Source organism: Lissotriton vulgaris, chromosome 5, assembly GCF_964263255.1.
Source record: "Lissotriton vulgaris chromosome 5, aLisVul1.2, whole genome shotgun sequence".
NCBI classification, from domain to species: Eukaryota; Metazoa; Chordata; class Amphibia; order Caudata; family Salamandridae; genus Lissotriton; species Lissotriton vulgaris.
The window spans coordinates 1,447,494,360-1,447,511,878 of record NC_141693.1 but is presented as its reverse complement, the minus strand read 5'-3'; positions in this window follow the sequence as shown (position 1 = coordinate 1,447,511,878).

Below are 17,519 nucleotides of genomic sequence, written 5' to 3'. Positions count from 1 at the left end.
CGAGGTTTCGTGTGATCGCTGATGCAGTGTGCCATCAATGTGTCACGTGTCAGCAGATTAATGTGGGAAAGAAAACTGTGGTTGCCTTGAGTCACATTGGACCGCCCGGAGGTTCTTTCAAACAAATACAGCTAGACTTTGTGGAGATGCCTGGGTGCAATGGCTTGAGATACATTCTGGTTGCAGTGTGCATCTTTTCATGGTGGGTGGAAGCATAACTGACTAGGAGGTGTGATAGTCTCACAGTAGCTAAGTTATTGTTGAGGGAGCTTATACCTCGGTTCGGGTTTCCAATGACATTGGAGTCGGATAGAGGGACTCACTTCCTTAGTGAGATCATGAAGCTGCTGTGCACTGCCTTGAATGTTGATCAAAGATTACACTGTAGCTACATGCCAGAAACATCAGGAATGGCTCTTCAACATCTCTGAACTGGCCTGATGCATTGCCTGTGCTGTTGATGAGTTTGTGCAGCATTCTAGGCCGGAGGACTGGGCTATCCCCTCACAAGATCCGATCCTCATGGGGGGGGGGCGATGTGCTTGCCTGCAGTGCCATCCACAGCGCTAATTACCATCATAGATAATTTGGTTCTTGACTATTGCAAGGGATTGGCTGATGTGGTTCGTTCTGTGTCTCACCAGGTTGAAGCTGTGACTGCACCTACCTCGAAAGACCTCTGCCATGACTTGAGCCCTGGGGACTGGGTCCTGGTCCGAAAGGAGGAGGAAGAACTGTCTTGCTGTACTTTAGCGAGGTCCCTACTAGGGGATTTTAGTGACAAACTATGCTGTGAAGTGTGGAGGTTTGCCAAACTGGATACACGCCTCCAACACCCATAGAGTTTCAGGACCCTCAGAAGAAAACGCTCCTCTCCTTGAAGTAACTCCAGCCATGGTTGCAAGACCACCGGAGAGGGCAAGTCAAACTGTGAGGGCTCCTGAAGAAGCTGGATACCCACCATGTCATGCTGAGGGGGGTCCAGGTAAAGGCTCTGAGGGAGATGGTAAAGTTCAGAGTGGTAGTCGGACTCAGTTGAAGAGACTGTTTTGGAGAGTGGTTGGATGTTACGGAAGAAAACTGTAGTTACAAGAGAATCGTGGCCTGTGAGGCAGAAAAGGCACAATCTGAGACTTGCTCCAGAAAGAGACCTTGCTCTCATAACTAAATCATCTGAACTGGATCAAAGTGAGGGCAAAAAAGAGCAAAGGCGCATGAGGAGGTTAAGGAGTGTCAGACTACCATGCCAGAGATACGCCTCTACGGAATGGTCTTACCTTGTTACAAATGCCGGGAAGAGTGTGGTCCAGGAGAGTGAGGAATGGTGCTGATAATTGAAATTGAACTGCTAGTCCCTGGAGTAGAGGCCAATAAAGTTCTGACATTGACTATAGCATATCCAGCTAGACTTACGGAGCTTGATTTTGGAAGAGCTCACGTTTACAACCTTTGGGAATCAGCTACCAGCTCAGGAGATTGCAGCAATTCGCATTGAAATTTTGCAGCGTGTCATTGAAGAAAGTTTCTCTGATCACATAAGGGATGTAAATTGAACTGTAAATAGAATTCTGTTTGCCCAAAAGGCCCAAGTGGAAGAAGAATAAAAATAGGTACTTTTCCGTAGAAGAAGAAAGAGGGCTAGAGAAGTCTTCCAAGCTGTGTAAATATTGTACCTTGAACTGAAAATTATTTCTTTGACTTGAAGAAACTGCATCTGAACTTTAGTGTGCACCAGTGAGTGGCAGAGCAAGAGACTTTGCATTGATCCTCTTACAATCCGAACTCAATTGAAAATGGAGTCTAGAAATTTAAACCGTAGGCACAAATCCATAATAGGTACACTTATTGTAGGAGTGATCATAGTAAAAGCTGTAGTCATCATTACGTCCACACAAAGCCGAAGTTAAGGGGGTGGGAGTACATGGGACATCCACATCTACCACTTCTAGCACAAAAGAGGGTACATTAGGAGCTGACAATGCTTTGATAGAACAGACTAGTCGCTTATTGCATGCAGATTTGTCCAAAGGTGATTATACCTTGAATGCTTATGCAAAGTTATTGTATGAGTATGTAAATACTATGGATGTGAGAGATTGTTATGTGTGCATGCAATTGCATGCATCTGTTGAGAAGGGTATCTAGTATCATCACCTGCCCTTGACATATGGTATTTATTACTTGCAGTTTGCTGCTTATCACGTTTTATGGAAAGGGTCATTACGAGTACTATTTCTCAAACTATGATTTAGTGCTTTCAGAAGTTCCAGCTTACAAACATCTGAACAAATACAATTATTACAAACAAGAAGGGAGAATGGAAATGTATTTTGTGCCTACTGTTACATAAGATACAGCTTATACACATAGACATAACTTGACATTCATGCAAACTGACATTGAGAAGAAATGTGTAGACCAAGTAGAAGATAGACATAGGTCATTATGGGTAACCTTAACAATAGAGAAGGAAAAATTAAATGGACCAAGGAGGAGCTGGCTCACAAGGCTAAGGGAAGTTATGGTCCAATAGCTTTGGATTGGGAACAGCAAGGGAAGCTTTGCATCAGACAAGTACAGACATATTATGCACCATATTTGTGGGACAGAGTGTGTGTGATCACATTTTCACCACTGATGCTTCTTCAAAGAAGTTCTTACAGGATGCAGTGCAAGTTGTGCTGAATGTGTATTTAGTGTGTGGAAAAAATGTGGTTGTTCAATTACCAAACGATTGGTATGGCACGTCATGTGGCTATCGTGTTTCCTAACATATACTATGTAGAGGACTTGAAGAGTTTGGAAGGGAAGTCACCACATACAGAGAAATCTGGAACCAGTGCTGGAGAGATTGTAGGCGATGTGTTTAAGAAATGATACCCAGCTTGGTAGTGGTCTTAAATGATGTTAAGATTAGAAGGTTGTCAACTATAGTAGATAAATTGTTGGTCAACACAGCTCAGTCATTGTTACTTGTAGATGGAGAGATAGTCTCAATAAGAGCTATGGTGATGCAAAACTGTCTTGTTTTAGACGTGTTATTAGCAAAAAAAGACGGAGTCTGTAAAATGCTGAGGGTTAAACAGTGCAGTACATGTATCCCAGACCATAGTAAGGATCTGAGGAAGTATATAAGTAACATCACTGAGATACACCATGAGATACATGATTTGGCAGCTGAGGGGATTTGGAGGAAAGTTGGAAAAGGCTTTGGAAAAGTTGGAAGTTGGTTTGCAAACCTTGGAAAAGGAATCATTGGTTATATCTTGAAGACAATAGTAATAGTTGCGGTTTGTGTCATTTTGTTGATGGAGCAGTGAAGGCTTACAAATGGCATTAGTCGAGATGAGCTGAGGTTAGAGAGTGAGAGAGGAGACTGGAGAGACTGCAGGACAGTCACTATGAGAATTTTAAGAGCTTAGAGAGATTTCGACAGGGGAGACTGGATACAACGTCTGTTTAGGTCGGTTCCTTCTACAGGAAGTTGTAATGTGGGTGTTATGACACTTGCCATCAGAGGGGGTACTGTTAGAGCACCAATTTTGCTCTTTCATTTGTAGGGGTGCATTATAATTATGGGTAGTCTGTCCCTACATATAATCCATCATTGTATGAACTTAGGCATCATGAAGTGAACTGTAATAACGTGAAAGGTGACATGTTAGGGATATTTTCAATATAAACATGAAGAAATTAACGTTTCAACTATGCATGTTTATCAGAAAACATCAACGTGCAGAACTCATACATGTCGCTGACAAAGTATTCACAAAAGTGATGTTCTTATGTACCATGTTAATTTAGATATACTCAGTAATAATGTTTGCTTTGTGTGCAATTTCATGAGGCCTTGTGCCATTTCTTATGCTGACCGATTTCTGTAGGCCTGGACTGTATGTTTCCCCCAGTAGCTCTCACATTAGATTTATTAGAGAATTTCATGTGCATCTTGGATTTGTTCTATCGCACTTTTCTGTTGCAGATGGAGAATTCATCCTTGTTAGCTAGAATAATGTTTTTGTTTTAGGATTTAGGCTTAGGGTGAAGAGGATACATTGAATGTTGATACTGATAATAAAGAACTGTTGCACTTTCTCATCTGAGCAAGTCTGGGAATCAAGGTCAACCTTGCAAAGGCTTGGGAGCATCGCTGCCTTTTGGAAAATACCCACAAGGAGGTAGCTTGGCTGTATGGTGTGATGCAGCAATGCATCTTGGGATACTACCTGCAAAAGTGAAGTAGCGAAGTTAGGGACAGTGTCCGGGGACTTCTGCATTGCCTTGAGAGAGAGAGAGAGTTTCTTAGAACGAGCTCTGTAGCTTTATTCAATTCGACCCATCTAACGTGAAGAGACCTATTAGGAAGATTTCACATGCTGACACCTTTATGGATCTTGCCTTGGGGAATGCCAAGAAGGGATATCACGCTAGTGGTAGTATAGGTGCAAACTAATGCTTTATACTCACGAACCTCCAATGAAAAGGAATTTCGACGTTTGCGCTATTATTTTCTGTATTCAGATTCTCAAACTGATTATTCTGTACATGCTGCATCGCCGTAACTTCGCCCATAGGTTTGGCTATGTATTCGTTCCAATGTAATTCTACACCCTCATTTTGAGGTGCTTGTATATCCAACTGTTCTTGGCTTTATAATAAACTAACTAAATCTAACTGGGAGTCTGGGATTCTTCTGAGTCATAGTTTATTGAAACTGTATGATTTATTGGCTAATGATTTCTCTCTCCTCCTCGCTTTCATGCTGATAAAAAGAGTCATCAGCCTGGGGTTCCAGAGCAGATCTAGAACGTGGGACACAGCTCCTTCAAATGCAGCAGACAGATCTCAGTCTAAGATGTGTCTGAGGTCTTCTGTGACTGCAATAAAAGGCCGATTCTGTGCTCGCTCCGATTGGAAACCCGATTGAGAATGATCTAGTAGGTGGTTGGGCTCAAGACAGGCGGAGAGTTGCTTATTTACATGCATCGCTAGGATTTTCAGTGGTAAAGTTAAACGAGAAATGTGCCAACAAATGCTTAAAATGGCTATTATTTTTTTGACGAGTGGCATGACTAACACGTTCCAGATATTCACAACTATACCACATTCCGAGGAAAGACTGAAAATTACCAGAAGAAGAGGACTCTTCACATCACCGTCAAGCGAAAAAAACAGTTGAGGAGCCAGACTAGATATGAGCCAGCAATGCTATGATATCTTAGCAGAGGAGAGGGGGCAGTTTGTGTAAAGTAGAGTTGGCTGTCGAAGTAAATGGCAAAATGACCAGATCGAGGTATCATCATGGGAGAGAACTTGAAAATCATTGAATACTTTAAAGATCTTGTTATGCAAGAACCTAGAAAGATCAGAGCATAATTCCTGAGAAGGGGTGAAGACTGATTTGCCTATGGCTGGATTCAAACAGTAATGGCATGGTGAGCAAAAAACCGATGGATTTAGGCCCAGATCTCTGTCCTGGGGTGAATGTATGACATTGTTCTGCATTCTGTCCATTCATTGTTGTTTTTGTATTTTCCTCAGCAGCAAAAAAGACAAGCATTTGCAATGCAATGGTCTCGGCATCATTAAAGGTAGAGCAATTGGCATTGCTCATGACATTTCTTTTTTTTCTTTAAATCATAAATAAATGGCATTGTCATTTACATTGCCAATACACACCACTCTGCACCTGCACTCACTGCTCTGCACACTCACTACTCTGCACACTCACTACTCTGCACTCACTACTCTGCACACTCACTACTCTGCACTCACTACTCTGCACTCACTACTCTGCACTCACTACTCTGCACTCACTACTCTGCACTCACTACTCTGCACTCACTACTCTGCACTCTGCACTCACTACTCTGCACTCACTACTCTGCACTCACTACTTTGCACTCTGCACTCACTACTCTGCACTCTGCACTCACTACTCTGCACTCTGCACTCACTACTCTGCACTCTGCACTCACTACTCTGCACTCACTACTCTGCACTCACTACTCTGCACTCACTACTCTGCACTCACTACTCTGCACTCACTACTCTGCACTCACTACTCTGCACTCTGCACTCACTACTCTGCACTCTGCACTCACTACTCTGCACTCACTACTCTGCACTCTGCACTCACTACTCTGCACTCACTACTCTGCACTCACTACTCTGCACTCACTACTCTGCACTCACTACTCTGAACTCACTACTCTGCACTCAGTACTCTGCACTCACTACTCTGCACTCGGCACTCACTACTCTGCACTCTGCACTCACTACTCTGCACTCTGCACTCACTACTCTGCACTCTGCACTCTGCACTCACTACTCTGCACTCTGCACTCACTACTCTGCACTCTGCACTCACTACTCTGCACTCTGCACTCACTACTCTGCACTCACTACTCTGCACTCACTACTCTGCACTCACTACTCTGCACTCACTACTCTGCACTCACTAGTCTGCACTCTGCACTCACTAGTCTGCACTCTGCACTCACTACTCTGCACTCTGCACTCACTACTCTGCACTCTGCACTCACTACTCTGCACTCTGCACTCACTACTCTGCACTCACTACTCTGCACTCACTACTCTGCACTCACTACTCTGCACTCACTACTCTGCACTCACTACTCCACTCTGCACTCACTACTCTGCACTCACTACTCTGCACTCTGCACTCACTACTCTGCACTCTGCACTCACTACTCTGCACTAACTACTCTGCACTCACTACTCTGCACTCACTACTCTGCATTACCACTCTGCACTCACTACTCTGCACTCACTACTCTGCACTCACTACTCTGCACTCACTACTCTACACTCACTGCTCTGCACTCACTGCTCTGGTCTCACTGCTCTGCACTCACTGCTCTGCACTCACTACTCTGCACTCACTACTCTGCATTACCACTCTGCACTCACTACTCACTACTCTGCATTACCAGTTGGCTTAAGTTCACTTAAGTTATTAAAGATGAGCAAACAGGAAAGGAAATACCTAGGTACTTCTCATGGTGGCAGCGTGGTGGGGACGCTTGATCAGTTTATTCTTAGGGGACCTCTGTACCGAGCATCTGTTGTCTCTGGTCCAGTTATTAAATAGGAGATCTTCCCTAGGGACTATAGCTACAGCTCGCTCGCCAGCTCATCAAGATGTAATCATTATTATACCATCGACTAATATTGAGGTTGGCGTTGAAGTTCCATATCCCCTTGGAACACTAGAGGATTCCCCAAAATCGCCACTGACCCAAAGTAACATTACAGCCAGCGTCTCTACACGTGCATCTGCCACATCCCCAAATAAAAAAACCTCTACCAAATGATTAACTCTGGAACCGGCAGTAAAAAGGAAGCGGGGAGGAGGACCACAAAGGCCTTGTAGAGCCTTGTAGAGCAAAAGTGGCAAGGTCGAACAAAACCCGTGACAGTGTCTCACCCGAGGAGGGCAGTCCTATAATTAATGCCGATTTGGTTGATGGTGATACCAATTATGCAGCGGGAAATGGTATTAACTCGAACTGTGATTTAGAACAGTGGAAGACATTTGAGAGTATTTTAACTACCTTGCTATCTCCTATTACACAAAAACTAACCAAGATAGAGGAATGTTTGGACAATTACGAATCTCTGGTGAGGTCAAGGTTTGTTGTAAAAAGGGATAACATCTGCAATACACACACACTTGGATCGACAAGCTTTTATACCCAACGAGCTGCAAGCGAAACCTAACGTGGGGCGGGACTGAAACCTATCGTGGGGCGGGACTTCCGTTTTGTGAAGCCCGCGCCCACGGAGTGCCTGGAGGAGCACCGAGGGAGAGCCCCGCGGTCGGAGGGCCTTTGACCGGTGAGCGGAGCGGAGGGGGGGGGGGGGGGCGGGAGAGAGAATGCCTGTATGTCTGCGTGTCCGGAGGGCCTTTGACCGGTGAGCGGAGCGGGGGGGGGGGGGAGAGAATGCCTGTATGTCTGCGTGTGTGTGTGCGCGACGGCGGAGGGGTGGGGGGCGGGGTGCGACGGCGGAGGGGAGGGGTGCGACAACGGAGGGGTGGGGGGGGATGCTCGGTGCACGTGTGTGTGTGTGTGTGTATGCATGCGACGCTGGGTTCGCTGTATGTGTGGGTGCGTGCGTGCATGAGCGCTCGTGTGTGTCTGTCGCTGTTTCTGCGCATGCGCGTGTGGTGTAGCTGCTTCCCAGGAGACAGCAGCTGAGCGCGTTCGCGAGCGCGTGGCCAGCGGAAATCGCCTCCAGAGAGGCAAAGCGCGCGACAGACCCTGTCTCCTGGGAAGCATCGTCCCTGACATAAGATCTCGGCGGAGACGCGCTTACGCGCGTCTTTTAGCCGAGACCTAAAAAGGGACTTAACAACGAAGAACGTTTTGCAAGGGCAGTCAATAGATGAATAGATTGAGTTGACAAACCAGGTAATCAGCACCTTGTAGATATGGTAATTGTGGTCTTTGATGGCATTTCCATGACATCATTGGATTGAGGATAATAGATATTTCTACATATTCTCTCAAAGTGTTTGCAGTGGCTCATGGCTTCACAGAGATTGCATGTATAACAAGGAGAGGAGAGGGGGATTTCGGTCAAAGTGGCCCACTTTCAGCCGAGCCAGTGTATCAAGCAGGAGCGGCTTATGCAGGTAAGAGCAGTGGGGTGGGGTAGAGGGGAACCCGACAGACAATTATGAGGGAAAACGAAATACATTATTATTTTTTCCTCGTCATTGTCTGTCCAGTACCCCCCAACCCCGCCCCATCGCTCTTACCTTCATAAGCCGCTCCTGGTATCAAGTACAGCAGAGATCTAATTGTTGAAATCTGTGTCAACAAATGGATACATCGTTCTAGTGAAAAGGGGGTTTATATTTTGGTGAATGATTTTGTCATGTCCTGTGTAATCAGCGAGGTGTGGCATGTCTGTGAAGATGAACTTGAGGTGGGAAGACAATTAGAAAAAGGGGACCACAAAATGGTCGGACCAGGTAAGTAAACAAAAAAAGGCAACTGAAAAGGGTTTCTATACCAGTTCTATGAACATCTGCTAGGACGCACTTGTACTTTTGTGTTTCAATTGAATGCAATGGTTATAGTTTTTTACATGTAACTTTTTTATTTTTAAGCATGTGGCTGCTGCAGTAAGTGAAAGCATGCTGTCTTTTTTTCTTTATTATTTAGCTCTACAACTCCTTTATTATTTAGGGATACAACTAAATACTTTTTAAAAATACTTTTTAAATTATAATCATCACACCAGTTTGCCAAGGGGAGACATATTCGCCTTTTCAACGTTTTTATGTGTTTGGTTCTTCTGTTGTGTTCCAGGGAGCGCTCCTTTGCCTGACGACAGTCACAAGTCTTGAAGTCAATGCAGTGCTAGGATGGAGGGATATGTAGGTATACATTTGCATATGCATTGGTACTTACAGACAGTGAACGTAGCTGGGGAGCATCAGAAAACTCTATGGGGCATATTCTCAAGAACGTGTAATAACCATGGCAAAAGTAACTTAACACAACTTCCAACATCACAGTGTTTCGTGGGAAAATTACGCCGTTTTAACCAAGCATTCTGAACACGGCGATACCATGCGATAGCCTCCAGATGACACGTCAAATGTCCGTGTTAAAATCAACGCCACGCCGCAAAAATGCAAAACGTGAATGCAAAAAATCCTGCGATGAGGCCAATCGCGATACAAAAAGCAGCGAAAGCCAGAAACAGGCCTGCAAATCCCACGCGTCTGGCGGGAAAATGCACTATAAAAGCTACAAATACAACACACCAGAAACAATCTAAAGTGCGTAGCAAAATGGATACACTCTGACCTAGCGCAGAGGCCGACGGGAACCCCACAACCCCCACAGACCACCAGCAAGGAACAACAGGGTCGGGGAAAGCCAGGGAGAAGAGGGAGTGGACGACAAGGTGCTGTCCGCAGGAAAACCGGATCAGCGTCAAGGAGGTGACAGAACACTACCATCAACTGACCCACAATTAGACTACCGTAAATAAAGTCGGAGTGTCGAGGAGGCTAATCAAGGAGGCCAAGAGGCGCTGGCATGATTAGACAATGTACCCCAGGCAAAAGTCCGCTGCCAACAGGAAGGCTGCAACAGAGACAGGAGGTGGGAGTCCTGCACCACAGGAGGAGCTGGAGGAAACCGAGGCCACAGTCATCAGTGTGGAGACGGTGCAAGGAGTCTGGAGTACGGACACAGCTCAGGAAGACCTGATACAACATCAACAGGGTGAGTAACAACCAGGGACTGGGGGGACTGGTGGAGATGGGCACAATGGCACACATGCACAAAGAGGTCTACCGCACTGCACACCCTCAATGACCCAGGATCATGTCTATGATCCCCGTAGCTCACTCCAGCACACACACATAGCAAGAAGAGCACATCCACATTGACAACAATGACAATGCGCAAACACGACTCGGCATAACAGAGGACACAATTGGGTCCGCACACGCGCAGAAACAGGCCTACTACATCTGACAGAGCTGGAAACTGTGAAATGGAAATGTACACGTACAACCTCACATCCGTCATGTAGTCCAAATGTACACGGTCCTGTATCTAAATCCTGCACCTCCAAAACAGTCACAATGTACATTGTCATACAGTCTGCATGTAAAAAAGGACAATCCGCCAACATACATGTCAACACAATGTCAACATGCATCTCCCCTTCGCATTGCAGAGGGACACACAACACCCCCAGCAGAGCACAGAAGACCACACATCAGTAATGCCAGAGAGGACCACCACACCTTCGACACTGACGGCCTACAATAAAATAGCCCATGGACATTCCACACAACCCACCACCAGGACCAGGGCAGCCAAGCTACTCAGAGGAAAATGCAGACCCTGCAACAGACCACACAGCAGGAAGCACCCGCAAGCACAGCTGGCTCACAACACTTCACCTAGCCACACATGGCACCCCGATGCCAGGTGTCAGAATGCCAAAAGGAGGTTGATGAACAGGTGCGGGTGTGGTCCGAACCCATGGAAGGCGAACCAGATCACATACGTGTGTGTCTAATATCCTTCAGGGATCACCTACACCCCACAGAGGAGACCCACACTGCCATAGAGACACATGCAGATGCACATTCCCAGTACAGAACCACGCAAATATCAGTCTCACACCGCCGTTGGCTCTGCGTACGATGGCCCAGTCCACTCCCCTTATGTATTGAGCGGGTGACAACAAAGCTACATGTCCAAGCTCCAACCCACTGCCTGCAGTGACATGTCTGCGTCCGGTGTATACAGCACAATGTAATGTCGTAGGGCCCAGGGCCCTCATGCATACAACAAAACCACAAGGACACACACAGATATTATGTTGAACTGGCTACGGGCACGTGCACTTGGCCCCTTTATTGGCAGGGCCACATGTACAGTGACGCCTGTGCTGGATGCGTATTGGGGTGAGTGTAAGCCAGCCCGCACGGAGTGCTTGGTGCTGGCAACAACCTGAACAGTGGGCATCAATGCAATGGAAACTTAGAAAACTGCATAACAGAGTCAACTGCTGAGCAACATGGAGGGAGCAGGAGCAAATACAGAGGTCACCCAACATATAAACAGAAGTTTCCTTGAGATGCAGTGCACTGAGGTTGGGGCACTAGAGCTGAGCGCGCTCATGTAATGAAAATGACTAGAATTGTGTCCCTTCCGGATATTCCTGATGCAGATGCAATGGGGTGTGTTAGACCTGCATCATCTTCCACATCAACGTCCCAGGTCTCCCACACTCCCTGAGGTGACTTTGCTGCGCAACCTCTCCACAGCACAAAACGTAATCAGTGATGGTCCATGGGTTGCGGTGCACTGAGTTAGCGACACCTGGAGTGCTGAGCAGGGTAACAGGCAGATGATGGCATCCACGACAGATGTGAGCAACTCCGTTAGTCTGTCAGGACCACTATTTTTACTCTGGCAGATGGCGGTTGGAGGTGGTCCTGGCGATGGTGACATGTGCCTCCTGCAGTGATGCCACGTCCGGGCCGGTCAGGACTCAATTGGATGTGTGAGCCCTGGTGGACCGCAGATGAGGCCGGAGGCAGCGGACAGCGCAGGGCCAGACACATAGCGTTGATGACCCTAAGGCCATCAACTCAGAGGCCATTCAATATCTCAGAAGAAGGGGTCTCGGACATGACTAGCACAGAGTTAGTGGCCCTGGATGCACAGCGGCTGGTACAAGCTCCCTGCCACGGGACGGTGACTTGCGGTGCACTGAGGTAGGGCCACGAGGACTGGGTGGGTCCTCGTCGATGTCGAAGGTGAATGTGGGGGAGTGTTTCGGGGGACAGTGGAAGGTCTCCTCCAGGGCATGATGCAGAAGGCTTGATTTTATCCAGAAGCAGCAAATGGTGGGGTGGCAAGTGACAGCCTCGTTGCCAGAACCAATTCAGTATCAGCTACATTAGGATGAAACTACCCCCTAGGCCATAGCCTCAGATGCCACCAATGTACGATCAGTGAGTGTCCATGAATGTCGGGGAACAGACTTACTGGCACCGGGGCTGAGAGGGGATGCAGTCTGCGATGATGCAGGTACACTAATATGAACTCCGCCATTGCTAAATCAAGACTCTGTGACCTACTGGACCGCAGTGTAGGTCGGAGGCAGCTGTCAGTAGTGGCCCACATCCACGTGGCACGCGATGCACAGAGTTAGTGATACCAGGGCAGTTGTCGGTAGTGTTCGATCACCTCCGTAAGGATGATCCTTTTGTGCTCCTGACTGTAACGCGTAATCCTCACAACTCTCCTTGCGTGCAATATGTACTCTGCCATTAAAAAATAGATGCTCAGTTCCAATTGTGCGACCAACTCAACCCCAGTCTAGGCGGTAGGCCTTTCCAGCAAGGGGCCACAGAAACGTGTGGTTGTGATGCTATACATTGACTTGGTGTCACCACATCGAAGGGGGTACAGTGATGTAAAGTCTGCATTGCCATGTGTACCCGGCCATTGCATGATCAAGACTCAGTACCAAATGTATGACCTTCTCAAGCTTAGTGTGGCCCAGGAGTAGCAGTCCGCGTGTGCCCACAGACATGTGTGGTTAGGATGCTATGCACAGACTTGGTGGCACCACGTCGAAAGGAGCATAGTGACTCAACCCCAGCCTTTAATAATAATGTTCCCTGCCATGGTGTAATCAAGACTCAGTTCTAATTGTGTGTTCTACTTGTCTGCTGTGTATGCCGGTAGAGTAGGTCAACGAGAATGGAGTTCTGCAGGCCTGTGTCGCGGAGGTCATGATAGTCTGAGGAGGCTACCAAAGTCGTGGGCCTCAGGCCTGGCGCTTGCACCGGCAAGTGGTGGGCCCCATATGACACACGCCGATGTCAGCAGGTGGGCATTGAGGCCTGAGTGCGCAGGGGCAAGCAAGACGGTTTTGGGGACCAGTGGCCCTGAATGCAGTAGGCACACAGATTCGGCCTCATGGCGGGGTGAGAGGTGCCACCCTGGCAGAGACGCTGGGCATTCTGGAAGAGGACCACGCCCAGAGTTACATGCCTTTTATTCACACCCCTAGGCTGACCTGGCATACGCCGGGCCAGCCCACTCCGCTCATGCTTACGGGGGGAATGTAACAAACTACTTTTCCGTGATCTCCCCCACTAGCTGGGGTGACATGGTTGCGTCCACTGTCCACTACACTCCATACACCAGCGGGGTCTGTCGACATGGTTATGTGTGTAGTCTGCATACTGAAGCCTGTCCAGCACATCCATGCCACACTTGCCATTGTGTACATTCATATTCAACTGCCACTTGCCTCCTTCACACATGTCTGGTCCCCACCTCTTCTCACATCCTGCTATTGTGTGGCTGAGGTGACATGCCATTGATGGCTAAAGTATATGGCTGGCCCAGGTTCCAAAATTAAGTTGTGCTGTTGTGTCTGGTGGGTGTGCATGTTGTATGCGAGCTTGTGACATGTGCATCCCCAGAGTTGTGAGTTGCATGATTGTGGAGTTGAGGTGTGTGGGGTGTTCATTTGGTATTGGTCAACGAGCAGTGCATTTTCGTGGGTGCCATCCTGGTAGCGCAGGTTGATGATGGACTGTCGGAAGGTGTAGGAATCATGCACACTGCCTGGGGTGTTGGGGGCGACATTGGTGGGGATTCGTAGGTGGGCCGTTATTGCCTGGACATTGGTGGGATACGTGCGCTTTCTGTTGTGCTTATTGTGTGCAGTGTTGCCAGGGGGCACAAGTAAGACATGTGTGCTGTCAATTACCCCCTGACACATGCGGGAAGCCAGCTATGGTGTAGACACCTTGCTTGGTCTCTGGCTGTTCCTACGCTGTGTGTGGAAAGTATAGATAGTGGAGTACCAAGCTGATGGTGTCATCCATGACCGTTGTGAGGGACTTGTATTGGGCTGGCTGTGTGACTCCTCCGACTCGTGTGGATGTTGGTTGGAGGGTACCAGGGGCCAACAGGTTCATCTTGGCCAGCAACTTGGTCTGAGGTGGGATGTTGGTTGTCAGCTGTGTTGGTACCTCCAGCCTGTGTACAATGGTGATCTGGATGCGGACGAGGGTTGTCCCTTTGGGCATGTGGTGGGCAATGACATTCTCTGATGTTGGGTCTGTGTGGTTGGTGCATTTTGGAGGGTCGATGTGTTTGTCTGAGCTGCCTCAGTGTTAGTCCGGGGGGCAGTGGGTGTCTGAGGTTGTGGGGTGTGTTCCTGGGGGTGGGTGTCGTGGCCCTCTTGGATGTCCGGCCCGCATGTTCAGTGGCTCCATGTCATCTGTTGTTCTTCAGGTGTGGCTCCGGGGAGTGCTCCCTTTCGTGGTGCAGACTGCCTTCCACCTTCGCACCAGGTCAGAGCAGGTGTTAGTTTCCTGGTGCTAAAGCGACTTATCGCGTCTTTTGTTCTCTTATCGCAGATCAGGCTGGTCGTTGGGGATGTTGCGGAGTGGTGTTGTCGCAGCTTTTTGCACAGGAATGCCTACTCTGCATCTCATTAGCGATAGTTGCTGGGGTCATCAGTGGCGTTGTTTTGTGTGGCTGCTATCTCCGGAAAACTGGTGATATTGGCTGTTTGCACCAGCTTGTGAATGGCGTGGTAAATTTATCATGACTTTGGCTGCGATAAAGTGCTCCTTGAGAATATGGCTCTATATTGTATTGAGAAAGCAGTTGTAGTGCATGCAGCGTATACTGGAATGATTTGAGATCAAGAATAATTTGAGAGAGGTAGAACATTGTGAGTTTGTGGTTGGGCTAATAAAAACAGAGAAGCTAGCTGATCATTTAACAATGACTAATGAGGTGCATCTTTCAGAATATATACACTAGGCCTGCTTCCTGATGTTTGTTATTTGCAGTTATTGCTTTCCTTTCCGGCCATAACTTGGCTTCTTGTGTTAGATTGTCCTCCAGTTGTGGTTATCTTTTAAGCCAGGTAGGCTTGAGAGTTCATTGTGATCAGCACTGCATTGTAGCTGATGCAGCATGTCTTGTAGATGATGCAAGCCTACAGAGATAGGCAAAGTATATTCATCAGTATAATAATAAGGTGCTTATGTGTTTTAGCCCTTTGATCAGTAGGGTGATGTTTATGATATCCTTCGGTGGGGCCAATGTTGAGACACAGTTGCCAGTGGAAGAGTGAGAGGATCAAGGTTTGGGTGGTAGCTCTGAAGTCATATTCTGAGAAGTAGAATTTTATTCTGCTTAGAAGTGCACCACATATCTTGATTTCCTTTGCCAGGTGTGTTTAGAAGGGCAGTTTTCTATTGAGGTTGAATCTGAGCGATTTAGCCTCTTTGGAAGTTTGGGTTATAAGTCCTCCCACCTTCATGTCAGAGAGCCATTTCTAGATATGAACTTTTCTGATGTTGTGTGCACTGAGAACAAGGCAGTCACAGAGACAAGGGAAACACCTTAACAGTGGATATTTTCAAGTTGAGTTAAATGAGAGTGGAAACAGTACCTTGAGTCAGATAAAGTCCTCTTTAAACAGGCACTGACGGACTATAAAATGCAGATTAAGTGTGCCAAAGCCAGGTTTCTCGAGGAGACACTACTACAAGCAGCGAAAAAATCTCAGACCTTATTTAAGATCATTAAGGATCTCTCTCGTCCTGCCTGTGCTACTAATGACATTCCGGCCTCTCAAGCTTTATGCGACTCTCTGGAAAAGGCCTTTGAAGACAAGATTGCCACTATTTTGAGCAATCTTGGCACTACGGCCATCCCAGGTATCCAGTTCACGCCTGATCCTGCACTAGTAACCACCTCAGGGTCCTCGGAGGTGGATGGAAGGCAGGCACGGCTGAACAGTTTTCCCCTTCCTTCCTTGGAGGATTTTTGTCTGCTGGCCAACAGTGTATCTTCAGGCTCTCCCCTGGACCCGCTACCACATAAATTTTGGAAAGTGTTCCAAGAGGAGCTCTTCCCCCCCCTCCATGCCATCTGCTGCCAGTCCCTCAGTACCGCCCGAGTTCTGGATTGTTGGAAACTGGCCGTGGTCTCTCCGCTGCTGAAGAAGGAAACGCTGGATCCCACCTGTTCAGCGAACTACAGGCCCATCTCGTTGCTTCCTTTTCCCATTAAGATGCTGGAGAAGCTGGCCACCAAACATCTGTCCAGTTTCATGGAGACCAACACCTGTCTGGATGTGGCCCAGTTTGGTGTCAGGCCAGCCCACGGTACTGAGACCGCATTGGTGACCGTTCAGAACGATCTTCGTTCGCGAGTCGACCTTGGTCGGGCAGCCTTTTTAGTGCTGCTCGATATGTCGGCCGCGCTCGACACGGTCAGCCATGCCATTCTGGTCAGGAGACTGGAGGAAATTGGGGTGTCTGGCCTGGCTCTGGACTGGCTGGTCTCCTATCTTGGTAATAGACACCAGGTGGTAGCCTTGCCGCCCTACAGATCTGACATCAAAAAAGTGGGGCAGGGCGTACCCCAAGGGACGGCCATTAGCCCTATCTTATTCAATCTTTACCTCCGTCCCCTGGTCAGACTGATTAAGTCCTTTGGTATTGCGGTCATCAACTACGCCGATGACACGCAACTTATCTTCTCTTTTGAAGGTAGGGATGCGGTGTCTCAGGGGACTTTCCATCTCTGTATGACAGCCACCGCGGATTGGTTGAGTCAAAACTCCCTGCAATTTAACAGCTCTAAAATGGAGGTACTGCACTGTTCGCTGGATCGTACCCCTCGGCCGTTGCCGTTGGACTTTTGGCCTACTTCTTCCCAGGGCGCTGTTTTGGTGGCAGACTCTGTTCGGAACCTGGGTGTGATGTTTGGATCTAACTTACAGTTAGACACGTTTGTGAATAAAACAGTGGCTACCTGCATGATGTTGCTCCGCACACTACTCGACTACTGCAACGCACTACTTCTGGGTACGCCAGCCACCCTGGTGGGTAAACTGTAGCGAGTACAGAACATGGCTGCCAAGCTGGCTCTTTCTCGTCGGCGCTCTGATTCATCTTCCTT